Here is a 22,458-nt window from a genome sequence, read left to right as displayed (position 1 = left end):
CCCTTATACTGGTCTCAGTAGACACATTTCCATTTTACTTTTTCACTCTCGCATTGCCTATTTCTCTCTCTCTCATAGTTACATTATAGACAAGAGAGACATTGTCAGCGAGAGGGCTTCACAGCACCTTCCCCCCTTTCCCTAAGTGCATTGCAAGGGGCTCTGGGAGGCGTGCACATTTGTCTGAAACACAAAGATCCACTGGCAATAAAAAGCGTAGGTCCCTAGTTTGCATTTCTTAGAATTTGAGGTGACACTCAGAGTTGTCTCGGGCGTGACTGTACCTTTCATAGGAGATGTGCTAATCCCCAAACCCTCTTCCTTTGTCCCAGTAATCTGTCTTAGTGCCTCTTGCAAGTTGTTTTCTGAAACAAAGCTTACCTGAACATCCTGTAAAATTGGTAAATTTTCAGTAGCAGTACAGTGCAGTATATAGCATTCCTGTTGCGCACAGCATCTAGATCCAAAAATTGCTTACTCTACCCCAGAAATTAGAATTCACCCAGTCAAACAGAGGGATCTATAAAGAGCATGGCAAGTAGTTAACATAATCTACTTCCCCGAAGTTCTCTTGGTGCACTCTGCTGCCCTCTTTTAACAGAAGAATGCAACTGCAGGTCTTGCTTCTCAGCAAGGTACCTACATATAGAATCCTTGGTGCACTCTTGCTAAATCTGCTGGAATGTGTCTTCTATTGTGCCCAAGGTGGTTGTGTATTTGGGGACTCAGGGAAGCAAGGGAGCAGTCTAATGCACTGCAGTGCTAAGAGAGGCATGCCTTTTTCAGAAAAAAGTTCAGGTTTTCTGCCAATCAGAAATAAATAGCAATGCAATCAGGCCAAAGGCAGAACACACATGCCAGTGAGTCTCTGTGGCGCAATTGGTTAGCGCGTTCGGCTGTTAACCGAAAAGACGCTGCTGTTTTGGGCACAAAGACACAGAGTGTTCCACTCAGTAAACCTGAGCCATTTCTCCCGTGTTCTCTGGGTTCAGCCTACTGTCCCCTTTTAACACAAGTGCGCAACTGTGGCTTTCTCCTCATAGCAAGTTATGCCTACACAGAGGACATTTGGTGCACTGTTGATGGGCTCTGTCCTCTACTAAATCCCCTGTGTTTGTGGATTACGGGAGGTAGGGAAGTGCTTGATACCCTGATTTGCTGTGGGAAATAGAGCTATTTTAGAAATATTTTCAGGTTGCCTGGGAAGCATAAGCAAACAGCACACCAATCAGGCCCCAGTGTAAGCACTGCATGAGTCTCTGTGGCGCAATCGGTTAGCGCGTTCGGCTGTTAACCGAAAGGTTGGTGGTTCAAGCCCACCCAGGGACGATGCATTTTGGCTCAAAAATTCAGCATGACCAACTATGAACTTCTGTTTACCTCTCGCAGGTCTCGTCTGCTGACGTCCAAAAAATCCAATAAACTGCAAGCAATTCTTCTCGCTTGCTTTAGTTTTTCAAAACTTGCCATTCAATTCATAAACATCAAGACTTCATGGGAAGGGTTTGGCTGCAGCGTGTACTGATGCACAGAAGGAAGCTATCCTAGCCAGTCTACTTAAAGAAGCAATGAGGCTCTGCAGGTGCATGTACGTCTTCTACCTTTATTCTGTCATCAGACACACCAGGTGGACTGCCACAAGGACCTTGTGGCGCAATGGTAGCGCGTCTGACTCCAGATCAGAAGGTTGCGTGTTCAAATCACGTCGGGGTCATATTTGCTTTTCCCACTCTGAAATACAAAATTGCTCTTCAGTATCTCGTTATTTCAACCTGACTGCATCTTTGTGCTCTGGGCCTAGTTGTTCTGGCGTTTCGAATGTAAGCTTTGCAGCAGGGAAGTATCATATTGACAGACACCCATGAAGGACATGGTCAACCTTTAAAGCAGGCCAATCTCTATGTTTTACTGGATGCAGCAGAAGTATTTCCTCTTTACCATCTCTTCAAGTGGGCCTGACTGATGTGCTGTTTTGTGCACGCTACGTGGGCTTTGTAAAGCATACCTCTGCCATTTGCATGGCCTCCTAGCGCTGTCAATATTTTCGTGTAATCGCTGAATGCTGCACTGTCCTGGGAACTCTAGGTGTGACTAAAGGATATATGCTGGGGCCCCGAAAGGGGGTCGGCAGTCTAGTGTCAATGCCCATTACTTTGCAGTTTGGGTTTGTGAGTTCAGGTACCGGTCTGGTGTCGGAAACCTGTAAGCGCCCTCCCAATCAACTGTCGGTCCTGGATTGCGAGGATTTCCCCTTATACTGGTCTCAGTAGACACATTTCCATTTTACTTTTTCACTCTCGCATTGCCTATTTCTCTCTCTCTCATAGATACATTATAGACAAGAGAGACATTGTCAGCGAGAGGGCTTCACAGCACCTTCCCCCCTTTCCCTAAGTGCATTGCAAGGGGCTCTGGGAGGCGTGCACATTTGTCTGAAACACAAAGATCCACTGGCAATAAAAAGCGTAGGTCCCTAGTTTGCATTTCTTAGAATTTGAGGTGACACTCAGAGTTGTCTCGGGCGTGACTGTACCTTTCATAGGAGATGTGCTAATCCCCAAACCCTCTTCCTTTGTCCCAGTAATCTGTTTTAGTGCCTCTAGCAAGTTGTTTTCTGAAACAAAGCTTACCTGAACATCCTGTAAAATTGGTAACTTTTCAGTAGCAGTACAGTGCAGTATATAGCATTCCTGTTGCGCACAGCATCTAGATCCAAAAATTGCTTACTCTACCCCAGAAATTAGAATTCACCCAGTCAAACAGAGGGATCTATAAAGAGCATGGCAAGTAGTTAACATAATCTACTTCCCCCAAGTTCTCTTGGTGCACTCTGCTGCCCTCTTTTAACAGAAGAATGCAACTGCAGGTCTTGCTTCTCAGCAAGGTACCTACATATAGAATCCTTGGTGCACTCTTGCTAAATCTGCTGGAATGTGTCTTCTATTGTGCCCAAGGTGGTTGTGTATTTGGGGACTCAGGGAAGCAAGGGAGCAGTCTAATGCACTGCAGTGCTAAGAGAGGCATGCCTTTTTCAGAAAAAAGTTCACGTTTTCTGCCAATCAGAAATAAATAGCAATGCAATCAGGCCAAAGGCAGAACACACATGCCAGTGAGTCTCTGTGGCGCAATTGGTTAGCGCGTTCGGCTGTTAACCGAAAAGACGCCGCTGTTTTGGGCACAAAGACACAGAGTGTTCCACTCAGTAAACCTGAGTCATTTCTCCCGTGTTCTCTGGGTTCAGCCTACTGTCCCCTTTTAACACAAGTGCGCAACTGTGGCTTTCTCCTCATAGCAAGTTATACCTACACAGAGGACATTTGGTGCACTGTTGATGGGCTCTGTCCTCTACTAAATCCCCTGTGTTTGTGGATTAGGGGAGGTAGGGAAGTGCTTGATACCCTGATTTGCTGTGGGAAATAGAGCTATTTTAGAAATATTTTCAGGTTGCCTGGGAAGCATAAGCAAACAGCACACCAATCAGGCCCCTGTGTAAAAACTGCATGAGTCTCTGTGGCGCAATCGGTTAGCGCGTTCGGCTGTTAACCGAAAGGTTGGTGGTTCAAGCCCACCCAGGGACGATGCATTTTGGCTCAAAAATTCAGCATGACCAACTATGAACTTCTGTTTACCTCTCGCAGGTCTCGTCTGCTGACGTCCAAAAAATCCAATAAACTGCAAGCAATTCTTCTCGCTTGCTTTAGTTTTTCAAAACTTGCCATTCAATTCATAAACATCAAGATTTCATGGGAAGGGTTTGGCTGCAGCGTGTACTGATGCACAGAAGGAAGCTATCCTAGCCAGTCTACCTAAAGAAGCAATGAGGCTCTGCAGGTGCATGTACGTCTCCTACCTTTATTCTGTCATCAGACACACCAGGTGGACTGCCACAAGGACCTCGTGGCGCAATGGTAGCGCGTCTGACTCCAGATCAGAAGGTTGCGTGTTCAAATCACGTCGGGATCATATTTGCTTTTCCCACTCTGAAATACAAAATTGCTCTTCAGTATCTCGTTATTTCAACCTGACTGCATCTTTGTGCTCTGGGCCTAGTTGTTCTGGCGTTTCGAATGTAAGCTTTGCAGCAGGGAAGTATCATATTGACAGACACCCATGAAGGACATGGTCAACCTTTAAAGCAGGCCAATCTCTATGTTTTACTGGATGCAGCAGAAGTATTTCCTCTTTACCATCTCTTCAAGTGGGCCTGACTGATGTGCTGTTTTGTGCACGCTACGTGGGCTTTGTAAAGCATACCTCTGCCATTTGCATGGCCTCCTAGCGCTGTCAATATTTTCGTGTAATCGCTGAATGCTGCACTGTCCTGGGAACTCTAGGTGTGACTAAAGGATATATGCTGGGGCCCCGAAAGGGGGTCGGCAGTCTAGTGTCAATGCCCATCACTTTGCAGTTTGGGTTTGTGAGTTCAGGTACCGGTCTGGTGTCGGAAACCTGTAAGTGCCCTCCCAATCAACTGTCGGTCCTGGATTGTGAGGATTTCCCCTTATACTGGTCTCAGTAGACACATTTCCATTTTACTTTTTTACTCTCGCATTGCCTATTTCTCTCTCTCTCATAGTTACATTATAGACAAGAGAGACATTGTCAGCGAGAGGGCTTCACAGCACCTTCCCCCATTTCCCTAAGTGCATTGCATGGGGCTCTGGGAGGCGTGCACATTTGTCTGAAACACAAAGATCCACTGGCAATAAAAAGCGTAGGTCCCTAGTTTGCATTTCTTAGAATTTGAGGTGACACTCAGAGTTGTCTCGGGCGTGACTGTACCTTTCATAGGAGATGTGCTAATCCCCAAACCCTCTTCCTTTGTCCCAGTAATCTGTTTTAGTGCCTCTAGCAAGTTGTTTTCTGAAACAAAGCTTACCTGAACATCCTGTAAAATTGGTAACTTTTCAGTAGCAGTACAGTGCAGTATATAGCATTCCTGTTGCGCACAGCATCTAGATCCAAAAATTGCTTACTCTACCCCAGAAATTAGAATTCACCCAGTCAAACAGAGGGATCTATAAAGAGCATGGCAAGTAGTTAACATAAGCTACTTCCCCCAAGTTCTCTTGGTGCACTCTGCTGCCCTCTTTTAACAGAAGAATGCAACTGCAGGTCTTGCTTCTCAGCAAGGTACCTACATATAGAATCCTTGGTGCAATCTTGCTAAATCTGCTGGAATGTGTCTTCTATTGTGCCCAGCGTGGTTGTGTATTTGGGGATTCAGGGAAGCAAGGGAGCAGTCTAATGCACTGCAGTGCTAAGAGAGGCATGCCTTTTTCAGAAAAAAGTTCAGGTTTTCTGCCAATCAGAAAAAAATAGCAATGCAATCAGGCCAAAGGCAGAACACACATGCCAGTGAGTCTCTGTGGCGCAATTGGTTAGCGCGTTCGGCTGTTAACCGAAAAGACGCTGCTGTTTTTGGCACAAAGACACAGAGTGTTCCACTCAGTAAACCTGAGTCATTTCTCCCGTGTTCTCTGGGTTCAGCCTACTGTCCCCTTTTAACACAAGTGCGCAACTGTGGCTTTCTCCTCATAGCAAGTTATGCCTATACAGAGGACATTTGGTGCACTGTTGATGGGCTCTGTCCTCTACTAAATCCCCTGTGTTTGTGGATTAGGGGAGGTAGGGAAGTGCTTGATACCCTGATTTGCTGTGGGAAATAGAGCTATTTTAGAAATATTTTCAGGTTGCCTGGGGAGCATAAGCAAACAGCACACCAATCAGGCCCCTGTGTAAGAACTGCATGAGTCTCTGTGGCGCAATCGGTTAGCGTGTTTGGCTGTTAACCGAAAGGTTGGTGGTTCAAGCCCACCCAGGGACGGTGCATTTTGGCTCAAAAATTCAGCGTGACCAACTATGGACTTCTGTTTACCTCTCGCAGGTCTCGTCTGCTGACGTCCAAAAAATCCAATAAACTGCAAGCAATTCTTCTCGCTTGCTTTAGTTTTTCAAAACTTGCCATTCAATTCATAAACATCAAGACTTCATGGGAAGGGTTTGGCTGCAGCGTGTACTGATGCACAGAAGGAATCTATCCTAGCCAGTCTACTTAAAGAAGCAATGAGGCTCTGCAGGTCCATGTACGTCTCCTACCTTTATTCTGTCATCAGACACACCAAGTGGACTGCCACAAGGACCTCGTGGCGCAATGGTAGCGCGTCTGACTCCAGATCAGAAGGTTGCGTGTTCAAATCACGTCGGGGTCATATTTGCTTTTCCCACTCTGAAATATAAAATTGCTCTTCAGTATCTCGTTATTTCAACCTGACTGCATCTTTGTGCTCTGGGCCTAGTTGTTCTGGCGTTTCAAATGTAAGCTTTGCAGCAGGGAAGTATCATATTGACAGACACCCATGAAGGACATGGTCAACCTTTAAAGCAGGCCAATCTCTATGTTTTACTGGATGCAGCAGAAGTATTTCCTCTTTACCATCTCTTCAAGTGGGCCTGACTGATGTGCTGTTTTGTGCACGCTACGTGGGCTTTGTAAAGCATACCTCTGCCATTTGCATGGCCTCCTAGCGCTGTCAATATTTTCGTGTAATCGCTGAATGCTGCACTGTCCTGGGAACTCTAGGTGTGACTAAAGGATATATGCTGGGGCCCCGAAAGGGGGTCGGCAGTCTAGTGGCAATGCCCATCACTTTGCAGTTTGGGTTTGTGAGTTCAGGTACCGGTCTGGTGTCGGAAACCTGTAAGCGCCCTCCCAATCAACTGTCGGTCCTGGATTGTGAGGATTTCCCCTTATACTGGTCTCAGTAGACACATTTCCATTTTACTTTTTCACTCTCGCATTGCCTATTTCTCGCTCTCTCATAGATACATTATAGACAAGAGAGACATTGTCAGCGAGAGGGTTTCACAGCACCTTCCCCCATTTCCCTAAGTGCATTGCAAGGGGCTCTGGGAGGCGTGCACATTTGTCTGAAACACAAAGATCCACTGGCAATAAAAAGCGTAGGTCCCTAGTTTGCATTTCTTAGAATTTGAGGTGACACTCAGAGTTGTCTCGGGCGTGACTGTACCTTTCATAGGAGATGTGCTAATCCCCAAACCCTCTTCCTTTGTCCCAGTAATCTGTCTTAGTGCCTCTAGCAAGTTGTTTTCTGAAACAAAGCTTACCTGAACATCCTGTAAAATTGGTAACTTTTCAGTAGCAGTACAGTGCAGTATATAGCATTCCTGTTGCGCACAGCATCTAGATCCAAAAATTGCTTACTCTACCCCAGAAATTAGAATTCACCCAGTCAAACAGAGGGATCTATAAAGAGCATGGCAAGTAGTTAACATAAGCTACTTCCCCCAAGTTCTCTTGGTGCACTCTGCTGCCCTCTTTTAACAGAAGAATGCAACTGCAGGTCTTGCTTCTCAGCAAGGTACCTACATATAGAAACCTTGGTGCACTCTTGCTAAATCTGCTGGAATGTGTCTTCTATTGTGCCCAGGGTGGTTGTGTATTTGGGGATTCAGGGAAGCAAGGGAGCAGTCTAATGCACTGCAGTGCTAAGAGAGGCATGCCTTTTTCAGAAAAAAGTTCAGGTTTTCTGCCAATCAGAAAAAAATAGCAATGCAATCAGGCCAAAGGCAGAACACACATGCCAGTGAGTCTCTGTGGCGCAATTGGTTAGCGCGTTCGGCTGTTAACCGAAAAGACGCTGCTGTTTTTGGCACAAAGACACAGAGTGTTCCACTCAGTAAACCTGAGTCATTTCTCCCGTGTTCTCTGGGTTCAGCCTACTGTCCCCTTTTAACACAAGTGCGCAACTGTGGCTTTCTCCTCATAGCAAGTTATGCCTATACAGAGGACATTTGGTGCACTGTTGATGGGCTCTGTCCTCTACTAAATCCCCTGTGTTTGTGGATTAGGGGAGGTAGGGAAGTGCTTGATACCCTGATTTGCTGTGGGAAAAAGAGCTATTTTAGAAATATTTTCAGGTTGCCTGGGAAGCATAAGCAAACAGCACACCAATCAGGCCCCTGTGTAAGGACTGCATGAGTCTCTGTGGCGCAATCGGTTAGCGCGTTTGGCTGTTAACCGAAAGGTTGGTGGTTCAAGCCCACCCAGGGACTTTGCATTTTGGCCCAAAAATTCAGCGTGACCAACTATGGACTTCTGTTTACCTCACGCAGGTCTCGTCTGCTGACGTCCAAAAAATCCAAAAAACTGCAAGCAATTCTTCTCGCTTGCTTTAGTTTTTCAAAACTTGCCATTCAATTCATAAACATCAAGACTTCATGGGAAGGGTTTGGCTGCAGCGTGTACTGATGCACAGAAGGAAGCTATCCTAGCCAGTCTACTTAAAGAAGCAATGAGGCTCTGCAGGTGCATGTACGTCTCCTACCTTTATTCTGTCATCAGACACACCAGGTGGATTGCCACAAGGACCTCGTGGCGCAATGGTAGCGCGTCTGACTCCAGATCAGAAGGTTGTGTGTTCAAATCACAACGGGGTCATACTTGCTTTTCCCACTCTGAAATACAAAATTGCTCTTCAGTATCTCGTTATTTCAACCTGACTGCATCTTTGTGCTCTGGGCCTAGTTGTTCTGGCGTTTCGAATGTAAGTTTTGCAGCAGGGAAGTATCATATTGACAGACACCCATGAAGGACATGGTCAACCTTTAAAGCAGGCCAATCTCTATGTTTTACTGGATGCAGCAGAAGTATTTCCTCTTTACCATCTCTTCAAGTGGGCCTGACTGATGTGCTGTTTTGTGCACGCTACGTGGGCTTTGTAAAGCATACCTCTGCCATTTGCATGGCCTCCTAGCGCTGTCAATATTTTCGTGTAATCGCTGAATGCTGCACTGTCCTGGGAACTCTAGGTGTGACTAAAGGATATATGTTGGGGCCCAGAAAGGGGGTCGGCAGTCTAGTGGCAATGCCCATCACTTTGCAGTTTGGGTTTGTGAGTTCAGGTACCGGTCTGGTGTCGGAAACCTGTAAGCGCCCTCCCAATCAACTGTCGGTCCTGGATTGTGAGGATTTCCCCTTATACTGGTCTCAGTAGACACATTTCCATTTTACTTTTTCACTCTCGCATTGCCTATTTCTCTCTCTCTCATAGATACATTATAGACAAGAGAGACATTGTCAGCGAGAGGGCTTCACAGCACCTTCCCCCATTTCCCTAAGTGCATTGCAAGGGGCTCTGGGAGGCGTGCACATTTGTCTGAAACACAAAGATCCACTGGCAATAAAAAGCGTAGGTCCCTAGTTTGCATTTCTTAGAATTTGAGGTGACACTCAGAGTTGTCTCGGGCGTGACTGTACCTTTCATAGTGCTAATCCCCAAACCCTCTTCCTTTGTCCCAGTAATCTGTCTTAGTGCCTCTAGCAAGTTGTTTTCTGAAACAAAGCTTACCTGAACATCCTGTAAAATTGGTAACTTTTCAGTAGCAGTACAGTGCAGTATATAGCATTCTTGTTGCGCACAGCATCTAGATCCAAAAATTGCTTACTCTACCCCAGAAATTAGAATTCACCCAGTCAAACAGAGGGATCTATAAAGAGCATGGCAAGTAGTTAACATAAGCTACTTCCCCCAAGTTCTCTTGGTGCACTCTGCTGCCCTCTTTTAACAGAAGAATGCAACTGCAGGTCTTGCTTCTCAGCAAGGTACCTACATATAGAAACCTTGGTGCACTCTTGCTAAATCTGCTGGAATGCGTCTTCTATTGTGCCCAAGGTGGTTGTGTATTTGGGGACTCAGGGAAGCAAGGGAGCAGTCTAATGCACTGCAGTGCTAAGAGAGGCATGCCTTTTTCAGAAAAAAGTTCAGGTTTCTGCCAATCAGAAAAAAATAGCAATGCAATCAGGCCAAAGGCAGAACACACATGCCAGTGAGTCTCTGTGGCGCAATTGGTTAGCGCGTTCGGCTGTTAACCGAAAAGACGCTGCTGTTTTGGGCACAAAGACACAGAGTGTTCCACTCGGTAAACCTGAGTCATTTCTCCCGTGTTCTCTGGGTTCAGCCTACTGTCCCCTTTTAACACAAGTGCGCAACTGTGGCTTTCTCCTCATAGCAAGTTATGCCTACACAGAGGGCATTTGGTGCACTGTTGATGGGCTCTGTCCTCTACTAAATCCCCTGTGTTTGTGGATTACGGGAGGTAGGGAAGTGCTTGATACCCTGATTTGCTCTGGGAAATAGAGCTATTTTAGAAATATTTTCAGGTTGCCTGGGGAGCATAAGCAAACAGCACACCAATCAGGCCCCAGTGTAAGCACTGCATGACTCTCTGTGGCGCAATCGGTTAGCGCGTTCGGCTGTTAACCGAAAGGTTGGTGGTTCAAGCCCACCCAGGGACGATGCATTTTGGCTCAAAAATTCAGCATGACCAACTATGAACTTCTGTTTACCTCTCGCAGGTCTCGTCTGCTGACGTCCAAAAAATCCAATAAACTGCAAGCAATTCTTCTCGCTTGCTTTAGTTTTTCAAAACTTGCCATTCAATTCATAAACATCAAGACTTCATGGGAAGGGTTTGGCTGCAGCGTGTACTGATGCACAGAAGGAAGCTATCCTAGCCAGTCTACCTAAAGAAGCAATGAGGCTCTGCAGGTGCATGTACGTCTCCTGCCTTTATTCTGTCATCAGACACACCAGGTAGACTACCTCAAGGACCTCGTGGTACAATTGTAGCGCGTCTGACTCCAGATCAGAAGGTTGCGTGTTCAAATCACGTCGGGGTCATATTTGCTTTTCCCACTCTGAAATACAAAATTGCTCTTCAGTATCTCGTTATTTCAACCTGACTGCATCTTTGTGCTCTGGGCCTAGTTGTTCTGGCGTTTCGAATGTAAGCTTTGCAGCAGGGAAGTATCATATTGACAGACACCCATGAAGGAGATGGTCAACCTTTAAAGCAGGCCAATCTCTATGTTTTACTGGATGCAGCAGAAGTATTTCCTCTTTACCATCTCTTCAAGTGGGCCTGACTGATGTGCTGTTTTGTGCACGCTACGTGGGCTTTGTAAAGCATACCTCTGCCATTTGCATGGCCTCCTAGCGCTGTCAATATTTTCGTGTAATCGCTGAATGCTGCACTGTCCTGGGAACTCTAGGTGTGACTAAAGGATATATGCTGGGGCCCCGAAAGGGGGTCGGCAGTCTAGTGGCAATGCCCATCACTTTGTAGTTTGGGTTTGTGAGTTCAGGTACCGCTCTGGTGTCAGAAAACTGTAAGCGCCCTCCCAATCAACTGTCGGTCCTGGATTGTGAGGATTTCCCCTTATACTGGTCTCAGTAGACACATTTCCATTTTACTTTTTCACTCTCGCATTGCCTATTTCTCTCTCTCTCATAGATACATTATAGACAAGAGAGACATTGTCAGCGAGAGGGTTGCACAGCACCTTCCCCCATTTCCCTAAGTGCATTGCATGGGGCTCTGGGAGGGGTGCACATTTGTCTGAAACACAAAGAACCACTGGCAATAAAAGGCGTAGGACCCCAGTTCGCATTTCTTAGAATTTGAGGAGGCACTCAGAGTTGTCTCGGGCGTGACTGTACCTTTCATAGGAGATGTGCTAATCCCCAAACCCTCTTCCTTTGTCCCAGTAATCTGTCCTAGGGCCTCTAGCAAGTTGTTTTCTGAAACAAAGCTTACCTGAACATCCTGTAAAATTGGTAACTTTTCAGTAGCAGTACAGTGCAGTATATAGCATTCCTGTTGCGCACAGCATCTAGATCCAAAAATTGCTTACTCTACCCCAGAAATTAGAATTCACCCAGTCAAACAGAGGGATCTATAAAGATCATGGCAAGTAGTTAACATAAGCTACTTCCCCCAAGTTCTCTTGGTGCACTCTGCTGCCCTCTTTTAACAGAAGAATGCAACTGCAGGTCTTGCTTCTCAGCAAGGTACCTACATATAGAAGCCTTGGTGCACTCTTGCTAAATCTGCTGGAATGTGTCTTCTATTGTGCCCAAGGTGGTTGTGTATTTGGGGACTCAGGGAAGCAAGGGAGCAGTCTAATGCACTGCAGTGCTAAGAGAGGCATGCCTTTTTCAGAAAAAAGTTCAGGTTTTCTGCCAATCAGAAAAAAATAGCAATGCAATCAGGCCAAAGGCAGAACACACATGCCAGTGAGTCTCTGTGGCACAATTGGTTAGCGCGTTCGGCTGTTAACCGAAAAGACGCTGCTGTTTTTGGCACAAAGACACAGAGTGTTCCACTCAGTAAACCTGAGTCATTTCTCCCGTGTTCTCTGGGTTCAGCCTACTGTCCCCTTTTAACACAAGTGCGCAACTGTGGCTTTCTCCTCATAGCAAGTTATGCCTACACAGAGGACATTTGGTGCACTGTTGATGGGCTCTGTCCTCTACTAAATCCCCTGTGTTTGTGGATTAGGGGAGGTAGGGAAGTGCTTGATACCCTGATTTGCTGTGGGAAATAGAGCTATTTTAGAAATATTTTCAGGGTGCCTGGGAAGCATAAGCAAACAGCACACCAATCAGGCCCCAGTGTAAGCATTGCATGAGTCTCTGTGGCGCAATCGGTGGTTCAAGCCCACCCAGGGACGATGCATTTTGGCTCAAAAATTCAGCATGACCAACTATGAACTTCTGTTTACCTCTCGCAGGTCTCATCTGCTGACGTCCAAAAAATCCAATAAACTGTAAGCAATTCTTCTCGCTTGCTTTAGTTTTTCAAAACTTGCCATTCAATTCATAAACATCAAGACTTCATGGGAAGGGTTTGGCTGCAGCGTGTACTGATGCACAGAAGGAAGCTATTCTAGCCAGTCTACCTAAAGAAGCAATGAGGCTCTGCAGGTGCATGTACGTCTCCTACCTTTATTCTGTCATCAGACACACCAGGTGGACTGCCACAAGGACCTCGTGGCGCAATGGTAGCGCGTCTGACTCCAGATCAGAAGGTTGTGTGTTCAAATCACAACGGGGTCATACTTGCTTTTCCCACTCTGAAATACAAAATTGCTCTTCAGTATCTCGTTATTTCAACCTGACTGCATCTTTGTGCTCTGGGCCTAGTTGTTCTGGCGTTTCGAATGTAAGCTTTGCAGCAGGGAAGTATCATATTGACAGACACCCATGAAGGACATGGTCAACCTTTAAAGCAGGCCAATCTCTATGTTTTACTGGATGCAGCAGAAGTATTTCCTCTTTACCATCTCTTCAAGTGGGCCTGACTGATGTGCTGTTTTGTGCACGCTACTTGGGCTTTGTAAAGCATACCTCTGCCATTTGCATGGCCTCCTAGCGCTGTCAATATTTTCGTGTAATCGCTGAATGCTGCACTGTCCTGGGAACTCTAGGTGTGACTAAAGGATATATGCTGGGGCCCCGAAAGGGGGTCGGCAGTCTAGTGGCAATGCCCATCACTTTGCAGTTTGGGTTTGTGAGTTCAGGTACCGGTCTGGTGTCGGAAACCTGTAAGCGCCCTCCCAATCAACTGTCGGTCCTGGATTGTGAGGATTTCCCCTTATACTGGTCTCAGTAGACACATTTCCATTTTACTTTTTCACTCTCGCATTGCCTATTTCTCGCTCTCTCATAGATACATTATAGACAAGAGAGACATTGTCAGCGAGAGGGTTTCACAGCACCTTCCCCCATTTCCCTAAGTGCATTGCAAGGGGCTCTGGGAGGCGTGCACATTTGTCTGAAACACAAAGATCCACTGGCAATAAAAAGCGTAGGTCCCTAGTTTGCATTTCTTAGAATTTGAGGTGACACTCAGAGTTGTCTCGGGCGTGACTGTACCTTTCATAGGAGATGTGCTAATCCCCAAACCCTCTTCCTTTGTCCCAGTAATCTGTCTTAGTGCCTCTAGCAAGTTGTTTTCTGAAACAAAGCTTACCTGAACATCCTGTAAAATTGGTAACTTTTCAGTAGCAGTACAGTGCAGTATATAGCATTCCTGTTGCGCACAGCATCTAGATCCAAAAATTGCTTACTCTACCCCAGAAATTAGAATTCACCCAGTCAAACAGAGGGATCTATAAAGAGCATGGCAAGTAGTTAACATAAGCTACTTCCCCCAAGTTCTCTTGGTGCACTCTGCTGCCCTCTTTTAACAGAAGAATGCAACTGCAGGTCTTGCTTCTCAGCAAGGTACCTACATATAGAAACCTTGGTGCACTCTTGCTAAATCTGCTGGAATGTGTCTTCTATTGTGCCCAGGGTGGTTGTGTATTTGGGGATTCAGGGAAGCAAGGGAGCAGTCTAATGCACTGCAGTGCTAAGAGAGGCATGCCTTTTTCAGAAAAAAGTTCAGGTTTTCTGCCAATCAGAAAAAAATAGCAATGCAATCAGGCCAAAGGCAGAACACACATGCCAGTGAGTCTCTGTGGCGCAATTGGTTAGCGCGTTCGGCTGTTAACCGAAAAGACGCTGCTGTTTTTGGCACAAAGACACAGAGTGTTCCACTCAGTAAACCTGAGTCATTTCTCCCGTGTTCTCTGGGTTCAGCCTACTGTCCCCTTTTAACACAAGTGCGCAACTGTGGCTTTCTCCTCATAGCAAGTTATGCCTATACAGAGGACATTTGGTGCACTGTTGATGGGCTCTGTCCTCTACTAAATCCCCTGTGTTTGTGGATTAGGGGAGGTAGGGAAGTGCTTGATACCCTGATTTGCTGTGGGAAAAAGAGCTATTTTAGAAATATTTTCAGGTTGCCTGGGAAGCATAAGCAAACAGCACACCAATCAGGCCCCTGTGTAAGGACTGCATGAGTCTCTGTGGCGCAATCGGTTAGCGCGTTTGGCTGTTAACCGAAAGGTTGGTGGTTCAAGCCCACCCAGGGACTGTGCATTTTGGCCCAAAAATTCAGCGTGACCAACTATGGACTTCTGTTTACCTCACGCAGGTCTCGTCTGCTGACGTCCAAAAAATCCAAAAAACTGCAAGCAATTCTTCTCGCTTGCTTTAGTTTTTCAAAACTTGCCATTCAATTCATAAACATCAAGACTTCATGGGAAGGGTTTGGCTGCAGCGTGTACTGATGCACAGAAGGAAGCTATCCTAGCCAGTCTACTTAAAGAAGCAATGAGGCTCTGCAGGTGCATGTACGTCTCCTACCTTTATTCTGTCATCAGACACACCAGGTGGATTGCCACAAGGACCTCGTGGCGCAATGGTAGCGCGTCTGACTCCGGATCTGAAGGTTGTGTGTTCAAATCACAACGGGGTCATACTTGCTTTTCCCACTCTGAAATACAAAATTGCTCTTCAGTATCTCGTTATTTCAACCTGACTGCATCTTTGTGCTCTGGGCCTAGTTGTTCTGGCGTTTCGAATGTAAGCTTTGCAGCAGGGAAGTATCATATTGACAGACACCCATGAAGGACATGGTCAACCTTTAAAGCAGGCCAATCTCTATGTTTTACTGGATGCAGCAGAAGTATTTCCTCTTTACCATCTCTTCAAGTGGGCCTGACTGATGTGCTGTTTTGTGCACGCTACGTGGGCTTTGTAAAGCATACCTCTGCCATTTGCATGGCCTCCTAGCGCTGTCAATATTTTCGTGTAATCGCTGAATGCTGCACTGTCCTGGGAACTCTAGGTGTTACTAAAGGATATATGCTGGGGCCCCAAAAGGGGGTCGGCAGTCTAGTGGCAATGCCCATCACTTTGTAGTTTGGGTTTGTGAGTTCAGGTACCGGTCTGGTGTCAGAAAACTGTAAGCGCCCTCCCAATCAACTGTCGGTCCTGGATTGTGAGGATTTCCCCTTATACTGGTCTCAGTAGACACATTTCCATTTTACTTTTTCACTCTCGCATTGCCTATTTCTCTCTCTCTCATAGATACATTATAGACAAGAGAGACATTGTCAGCGAGAGGGTTGCACAGCACCTTCCCCCATTTCCCTAAGTGCATTGCATGGGGCTCTGGGAGGGGTGCACATTTGTCTGAAACACAAAGAACCACTGGCAATAAAAGGCGTAGGACCCCAGTTCGCATTTCTTAGAATTTGAGGAGGCACTCAGAGTTGTCTCGGGCGTGACTGTACCTTTCATAGGAGATGTGCTAATCCCCAAACCCTCTTCCTTTGTCCCAGTAATCTGTCCTAGGGCCTCTAGCAAGTTGTTTTCTGAAACAAAGCTTACCTGAACATCCTGTAAAATTGGTAACTTTTCAGTAGCAGTACAGTGCAGTATATAGCATTCCTGTTGCGCACAGCATCTAGATCCAAAAATTGCTTACTCTACCCCAGAAATTAGAATTCACCCAGTCAAACAGAGGGATCTATAAAGATCATGGCAAGTAGTTAACATAAGCTACTTCCCCCAAGTTCTCTTGGTGCACTCTGCTGCCCTCTTTTAACAGAAGAATGCAACTGCAGGTCTTGCTTCTCAGCAAGGTACCTACATATAGAAGCCTTGGTGCACTCTTGCTAAATCTGCTGGAATGTGTCTTCTATTGTGCCCAAGGTGGTTGTGTATTTGGGGACTCAGGGAAGCAAGGGAGCAGTCTAATGGACTGCAGTGCTAAGAGAGGCATGCCTTTTTCAGAAAAAAGTTCAGGTTTTCTGCCAATCAGAAAAAAATAGCAATGCAATCAGGCCAAAGGCAGAACACACATGCCAGTGAGTCTCTGTGGCACAATTGGTTAGCGCGTTCGGCTGTTAACCGAAAAGACGCTGCTGTTTTTGGCACAAAGACACAGAGTGTTCCACTCAGTAAACCTGAGTCATTTCTCCCGTGTTCTCTGGGTTCAGCCTACTGTCCCCTTTTAACACAAGTGCGCAACTGTGGCTTTCTCCTCATAGCAAGTTATGCCTACACAGAGGACATTTGGTGCACTGTTGATGGGCTCTGTCCTCTACTAAATCCCCTGTGTTTGTGGATTAGGGGAGGTAGGGAAGTGCTTGATACCCTGATTTGCTGTGGGAAATAGAGCTATTTTAGAAATATTTTCAGGTTGCCTGGGAAGCATAAGCAAACAGCACACCAATCAGGCCCCAGTGTAAGCACTGCATGAGTCTCTGTGGCGCCATTGGTTAGCGCGTTCGGCTGTTAACCGAAAGGATGGTGGTTCAAGCCCACCCAGGGACGATGCATTTTGGCTCAAAAATTCAGCATGACCAACTATGAACTTCTGTTTACCTCTCGCAGGTCTCGTCTGCTGACGTCCAAAAAATCCAATAAACTGTAAGCAATTCTTCTCGCTTGCTTTAGTTTTTCAAAACTTGCCATTCAATTCATAAACATCAAGACTTCATGGGAAGGGTTTGGCTGCAGCGTGTACTGATGCACAGAAGGAAGCTATCCTAGCCAGTCTACTTAAAGAAGCAATGAGGCTCTGAAGGTGCATGTACGTCTCCTACCTTTATTCTGTCATCAGACACACCAGGTGGACTGCCACAAGGACCTCGTGGCGCAATGGTAGCGCGTCTGACTCCAGATCAGAAGGTTGCCTGTTCAAATCACGTCGGGGTCATATTTGCTTTTCCCACTCTGAAATACAAAATTGCTCTTCAGTATCTCGTTATTTCAACCTGACTGCATCTTTGTGCTCTGGGCCTAGTTGTTCTGGCGTTTCGAATGTAAGCTTTGCAGCAGGGAAGTATCATATTGACAGACACCCATGAAGGACATGGTCAACCTTTAAAGCAGGCCAATCTCTATGTTTTACTGGATGCAGCAGAAGTATTTCCTCTTTACAATCTCTTCAAGTGGGCCTGACTGATGTTCTGTTTTGTGCACGCTACGTGGGCTTTGTAAAACATACCTCTGCCATTTGCATGGCCTCCTAGCGCTGTCAAAATTTTCGTGTAATCGCTGAATGCTGCACTGTCCTGGGAACTCTAGGTGTGACTAAAGGATATATGTTGGGGCCCCGAAAGGGGGTCGGCAGTCTAGTGGCAATGGGCATCACTTTGCAGTTTGGGTTTGTGAGTTCAGGTACCGGTCTGGTGTCGGAAACCTGTAAGCGCCCTCCCAATCAACTGTCGGTCCTGGATTGTGAGGATTTCCCCTTATACTGGTCTCAGTAGACACATTTCCATTTTACTTTTTCACTCTCGCATTGCCTATTTCTCTCTCTCTCATAGATACATTATAGACAAGAGAGACATTGTCAGCGAGAGGGTTGCACAGCACCTTCCCCCATTTCCCTAAGTGCATTGCATGGGGCTCTGGGAGGCGTGCACATTTGTCTGAAACACAAAGATCCACTGGCAATAAAAAGTGTAGGACCCCAGTTCGCATTTCTTAGAATTTGAGGTGACACTCAGAGTTGTCTCGGGCGTGACTGTACCTTTCATAGGAGATGTGCTAATCCCCAAACCCTCTTCCTTTGTCCCAGTAATCTGTCCTAGGGCCTCTAGCAAGTTGTTTTCTGAAACAAAGCTTACCTGAACATCCTGTAAAATTGGTAACTTTTCAGTAGCAGTACAGTGCAGTATGTAGCATTCCTGTTGCGCACAGCATCTAGATCCAAAAATGGCTTACTCTACCCCAGAAATTAGAATTCACCCAGTCAAACAGAGGGATCTATAAAGATCATGGCAAGTAGTTAACATAAGCTACTTCCCCCAAGTTCTCTTGGTGCACTCTGCTGCCCTCTTTTAACAGAAGAATGCAACTGCAGGTCTTGCTTCTCAGCAAGGTACCTACATATAGAAACCTTGGTGCACTCTTGCTAAATCTGCTGGAATGTGTCTTCTATTGTGCCCAAGGTGGTTGTGTATTTGGGGACTCAGGGAAGCAAGGGAGCAGTCTAATGCACTGCAGTGCTAAGAGAGGCATGCCTTTTTCAGAAAAAAGTTCAGGTTTTCTGCCAATCAGAAATAAATAGCAATGCAATCAGGCCAAAGGCAGAACACACATGCCAGTGAGTCTCTGTGGCACAATTGGTTAGCGCGTTCGGCTGTTAACCGAAAAGACGCTGCTGTTTTTGGCACAAAGAAAAAGAGTGTTCCACTCAGTAAACCTGAGTCATTTCTCCCGTGTTCTCTGGGTTCAGCCTACTGTCCCCTTTTAACACAAGTGCGCAACTGTGGCTTTCTCCTCATAGCAAGTTATGCCTACACAGAGGGCATTTGGTGCACTGTTGATGGGCTCTGTCCTCTACTAAATCCCCTGTGTTTGTGGATTACGGGAGGTAGGGAAGTGCTTGATACCCTGATTTGCTGTGGGAAATAGAGCTATTTAAGAAATATTTTCAGGTTGCCTGGGAAGCATAAGCAAACAGCACACCAATCAGGCCCCAGTGTAAGCACTGCATGAGTCTCTGTGCCGCAATCGGTTAGCGCGTTCGGCTGTTAACCGAAAGGTTGGTGGTTCAAGCCCACCCAGGGACGATGCATTTTGGCTCAAAAATTCAGCATGACCAACTATGAACTTCTGTTTACCTCTCGCTGGTCTCGACTGCTGACGTCCAAAAAATCCAATAAACTGCAAGCAATTCTTCTCGCTTGCTTTAGTTTTTCAAAACTTGCCATTCAATTCATAAACATCAAGACTTCATGGGAAGGGTTTGGCTGCAGCGTGTACTGATGCACAGAAGGAAGCTATCCTAGCCAGTCTACTTAAAGAAGCAATGAGGCTCTGCAGGTGCATGTACGTCTCCTACCTTTATTCTGTCATCAGACACACCAGGTGGAGTGCCGCAAGGACCTCGTGGCGCAATGGTAGCGCGTCTGACTCCAGATCAGAAGGTTGCGTGTTCAAATCACGTCGGGGTCATATTTGCTTTTCCCACTCTGAAATACAAAATTGCTCTTCAGTATCTCGTTATTTCAACCTGACTGCATCTTTGTGCTCTGGGCCTAGTTGTTCTGGCGTTTCGAATGTAAGCTTTGCAGCAGGGAAGTATCATATTGACAGACACACATGAAGGACATGGTCAACCTTTAACCCCTTAAGTGCCATGGACGAGGTATCTCGTCCTTGGGATTACCTCCCCAGTGCCAAAGACGAGATAGCTCGTCCTTGGCACTTAAGGGGTTAAAGCAGGCCAATCTCTATGTTTTACTGGATGCAGCAGAAGTATTTCCTCTTTACCATCTCTTCAAGTGGGCCTGACATATGTGCTGTTTTGTGCACGCTACGTGGGCTTTGTAAAGCATACCTCTGCCATTTGCATGGCCTCCTAGCGCTGTCAATATTTTCGTGTAATCGCTGAATGCTGCACTGTCCTGGGAACTCTAGGTGTGACTAAAGGATATATGCTGAGGCCCGAAAGGGGGTCGGCAGTCTAGTGGCAATGCCCATCACTTTGCAGTTTGGGTTTGTGAGTTCAGGTACCGGTCTGGTGTCGGAAACATGTAAGCGCCCTCCCAATCAACTGTCGGTCCTGGATTGTGAGGATTTCCCCTTATACTGGTCTCAGTAGACACATTTCCATTTTACTTTTTCACTCTCGCATTGCCTATTTCTCTCTCTCTCATAGATACATTATAGACAAGAGAGACATTGTCAGCGAGAGGGCTTCACAGCACCTTCCCCCATTTCCCTAAGTGCATTGCAAGGGGCTCTGGGAGGCGTGCACATTTGTCTGAAACACAAAGATCCACTGGCAATAAAAAGCATAGGTCCCTAGTTTGCATTTCTTAGAATTTGAGGAGGCACTCAGAGTTGTCTCGGGCGTGACTGTACCTTTCATAGGAGATGTGCTAATCCCCAAACCCTCTTCCTTTGTCCCAGTAATCTGTCCTAGGGCCTCTAGCAAGTTGTTTTCTGAAACAAAGCTTACCTGAACAGCCTGTAAAATTGGTAACTTTTCAGTAGCAGTACAGTGCAGTATATAGCATTCCTGTTGCGCACAGCATCTAGATCCAAAAATTGCTTACTCTACCCCAGAAATTAGAATTCACCCAGTCAAACAGAGGGATCTATAAAGATCATTGCAAGTAGTTAACATAAGCTACTTCCCCCAAGTTCTCTTGGTGCACTCTGCTGCCCTCTTTAAACAGAAGAATGCAACTGCAGGTCTTGCTTCTCAGCAAGGTACCTACATATAGAAACCTTGGTGCACTCTTGCTAAATCTGCTGGAATGTGTCTTCTATTGTGCCCAAGGTGATTGTGTATTTGGGGACTCAGGGAAGCAAGGGAGCAGTCTAATGCACTACAGTGCTAAGAGAGGCATGCCTTTTTCAGAAAAAAGTTCAGGTTTTCTGCCAATCAGAAAAAAATAGCAATGCAATCAGGCCAAAGGCAGAACACACATGCCAGTGAGTCTCTGTGGCGCAATTGGTTAGCGCGTTCGGCTGTTAACCGAAAAGACGCTGCTGTTTTGGGCACAAAGACACAGAGTGTTCCACTCAGTAAACCTGAGTCATTTCTCCCGTGTTCTCTGGGTTCAGCCTACTGTCCCCTTTTAACACAAGTGCGCAACTGTGGCTTTCTCCTCATAGCAAGTTATGCCTACACAGAGGGCATTTGGTGCACTGTTGATGGGCTCTGTCCTCTACTAAATCCCCTGTGTTTGTGGATTACGGGAGGTAGGGAAGTACTTGATAGCCTGATTTGCTGTGGGAAATAGAGCTATTTTAGAAATATTTTCAGGTTGCCTGGGGAGCATAAGCAAACAGCACACCAATCAGGCCCCAATGTAAGCACTGCATGAGTCTCTGTGGCGCAATCGGTTAGCGCGTTCGGCTGTTAACCGAAAGGTTGGTGGTTCAAGCCCACCCAGGGACGATGCATTTTGGCTCAAAAATTCAGCATGACCAACTATGAACTTCTGTTTACCTCTCGCAGGTCTCGTCTGCTGACGTCCAAAAAATCCAATAAACTGCAAGCAATTCTTCTCGCTTGCTTTAGTTTTTCAAAACTTGCCATTCAATTCATAAACATCAAGACTTCATGGGAAGGGTTTGGCTGCAGCGTGTACTGATGCACAGAAGGAAGCTATCCTAGCCAGTCTACTTAAAGAAGCAATGAGGCTCTGCAGGTGCATGTACGTCTCCTACCTTTATTCTGTCATCAGACACACCAGGTGGACTGCCACAAGGACCTCGTGGCGCAATGGTAGCGCGTCTGACTCCAGATCAGAAGGTTGCATGTTCAAATCACGTCGGGGTCATATTTGCTTTTCCCACTCTGAAATATAAAATTGCTCTTCAGTATCTCGTTATTTCAACCTGACTGCATCTTTGTGCTCTGGGCCTAGTTGTTCTGGCGTTTCGAATGTAAACTTTGCAGCAGGGAAGTATCATATTGACAGACACCCATGAAGGACATGGTCAACCTTTAAAGCAGGCCAATCTCTATGTTTTACTGGATGCAGCAGAAGTATTTCCTCTTTACCATCTCTTCAAGTGGGCCTGACTGATGTGCTGTTTTGTGCACGCTACGTGGGCTTTGTAAAGCATACCTCTGCCATTTGCATGGCCTCCTAGCGCTGTCAATATTTTCGTGTAATCGCTGAATGCTGCACTGTCCTGGGAACTCTAGGTGTGACTAAAGGAAATATGCTGCGGCCCCGAAAGGGGGTCGGCAGTCTAGTGGCAATGCCCATCACTTTGCAGTTTG

The 22,458-nt window shown here is 46.2% G+C and overlaps 17 non-coding genes across 17 annotated transcripts; all 17 read left to right on the top strand.

The window, feature by feature from the left end:
• Positions 1 to 1,255: 1,255 nt before the first annotated feature.
• TRNAN-GUU (transfer RNA asparagine (anticodon GUU)) lies at positions 1,256 to 1,329 on the top strand. Its single transcript has one exon. It is a non-coding gene; the product is annotated as a tRNA-Asn (tRNA).
• A 313-nt stretch (positions 1,330 to 1,642) lies between these two features.
• Positions 1,643 to 1,714, top strand: TRNAW-CCA (transfer RNA tryptophan (anticodon CCA)). Its single transcript has one exon. It is a non-coding gene; the product is annotated as a tRNA-Trp (tRNA).
• Positions 1,715 to 3,504: 1,790 nt separating this feature from the next.
• Positions 3,505 to 3,578, top strand: TRNAN-GUU (transfer RNA asparagine (anticodon GUU)). The gene has a single exon. It is a non-coding gene; the product is annotated as a tRNA-Asn (tRNA).
• A 313-nt stretch (positions 3,579 to 3,891) lies between these two features.
• TRNAW-CCA (transfer RNA tryptophan (anticodon CCA)) lies at positions 3,892 to 3,963 on the top strand. The gene has a single exon. It is a non-coding gene; the product is annotated as a tRNA-Trp (tRNA).
• A 1,790-nt stretch (positions 3,964 to 5,753) lies between these two features.
• Positions 5,754 to 5,827, top strand: TRNAN-GUU (transfer RNA asparagine (anticodon GUU)). The gene has a single exon. It is a non-coding gene; the product is annotated as a tRNA-Asn (tRNA).
• Positions 5,828 to 6,140: 313 nt separating this feature from the next.
• Positions 6,141 to 6,212, top strand: TRNAW-CCA (transfer RNA tryptophan (anticodon CCA)). The gene has a single exon. It is a non-coding gene; the product is annotated as a tRNA-Trp (tRNA).
• A 1,790-nt stretch (positions 6,213 to 8,002) lies between these two features.
• Positions 8,003 to 8,076, top strand: TRNAN-GUU (transfer RNA asparagine (anticodon GUU)). The gene has a single exon. It is a non-coding gene; the product is annotated as a tRNA-Asn (tRNA).
• A 313-nt stretch (positions 8,077 to 8,389) lies between these two features.
• On the top strand, positions 8,390 to 8,461 carry TRNAW-CCA (transfer RNA tryptophan (anticodon CCA)). The gene has a single exon. It is a non-coding gene; the product is annotated as a tRNA-Trp (tRNA).
• A 4,387-nt stretch (positions 8,462 to 12,848) lies between these two features.
• On the top strand, positions 12,849 to 12,920 carry TRNAW-CCA (transfer RNA tryptophan (anticodon CCA)). Its single transcript has one exon. It is a non-coding gene; the product is annotated as a tRNA-Trp (tRNA).
• Positions 12,921 to 14,710: 1,790 nt separating this feature from the next.
• TRNAN-GUU (transfer RNA asparagine (anticodon GUU)) lies at positions 14,711 to 14,784 on the top strand. Its single transcript has one exon. It is a non-coding gene; the product is annotated as a tRNA-Asn (tRNA).
• A 313-nt stretch (positions 14,785 to 15,097) lies between these two features.
• On the top strand, positions 15,098 to 15,169 carry TRNAR-CCG (transfer RNA arginine (anticodon CCG)). The gene has a single exon. It is a non-coding gene; the product is annotated as a tRNA-Arg (tRNA).
• A 1,790-nt stretch (positions 15,170 to 16,959) lies between these two features.
• TRNAN-GUU (transfer RNA asparagine (anticodon GUU)) lies at positions 16,960 to 17,033 on the top strand. Its single transcript has one exon. It is a non-coding gene; the product is annotated as a tRNA-Asn (tRNA).
• Positions 17,034 to 17,346: 313 nt separating this feature from the next.
• On the top strand, positions 17,347 to 17,418 carry TRNAW-CCA (transfer RNA tryptophan (anticodon CCA)). Its single transcript has one exon. It is a non-coding gene; the product is annotated as a tRNA-Trp (tRNA).
• Positions 17,419 to 19,208: 1,790 nt separating this feature from the next.
• TRNAN-GUU (transfer RNA asparagine (anticodon GUU)) lies at positions 19,209 to 19,282 on the top strand. The gene has a single exon. It is a non-coding gene; the product is annotated as a tRNA-Asn (tRNA).
• A 313-nt stretch (positions 19,283 to 19,595) lies between these two features.
• Positions 19,596 to 19,667, top strand: TRNAW-CCA (transfer RNA tryptophan (anticodon CCA)). The gene has a single exon. It is a non-coding gene; the product is annotated as a tRNA-Trp (tRNA).
• A 1,883-nt stretch (positions 19,668 to 21,550) lies between these two features.
• TRNAN-GUU (transfer RNA asparagine (anticodon GUU)) lies at positions 21,551 to 21,624 on the top strand. The gene has a single exon. It is a non-coding gene; the product is annotated as a tRNA-Asn (tRNA).
• A 313-nt stretch (positions 21,625 to 21,937) lies between these two features.
• Positions 21,938 to 22,009, top strand: TRNAW-CCA (transfer RNA tryptophan (anticodon CCA)). The gene has a single exon. It is a non-coding gene; the product is annotated as a tRNA-Trp (tRNA).
• The last annotated feature ends 449 nt before the right edge of the window (positions 22,010 to 22,458 follow it).

Source organism: Ambystoma mexicanum, chromosome 11, assembly GCF_040938575.1.
Source record: "Ambystoma mexicanum isolate Mex_15411 chromosome 11, UKY_AmexF1_1, whole genome shotgun sequence".
NCBI classification, from domain to species: Eukaryota; Metazoa; Chordata; class Amphibia; order Caudata; family Ambystomatidae; genus Ambystoma; species Ambystoma mexicanum.
The sequence above is the reverse complement of the archived record's forward strand: the minus strand, read 5'-3'. Positions and strand labels throughout refer to the sequence as shown.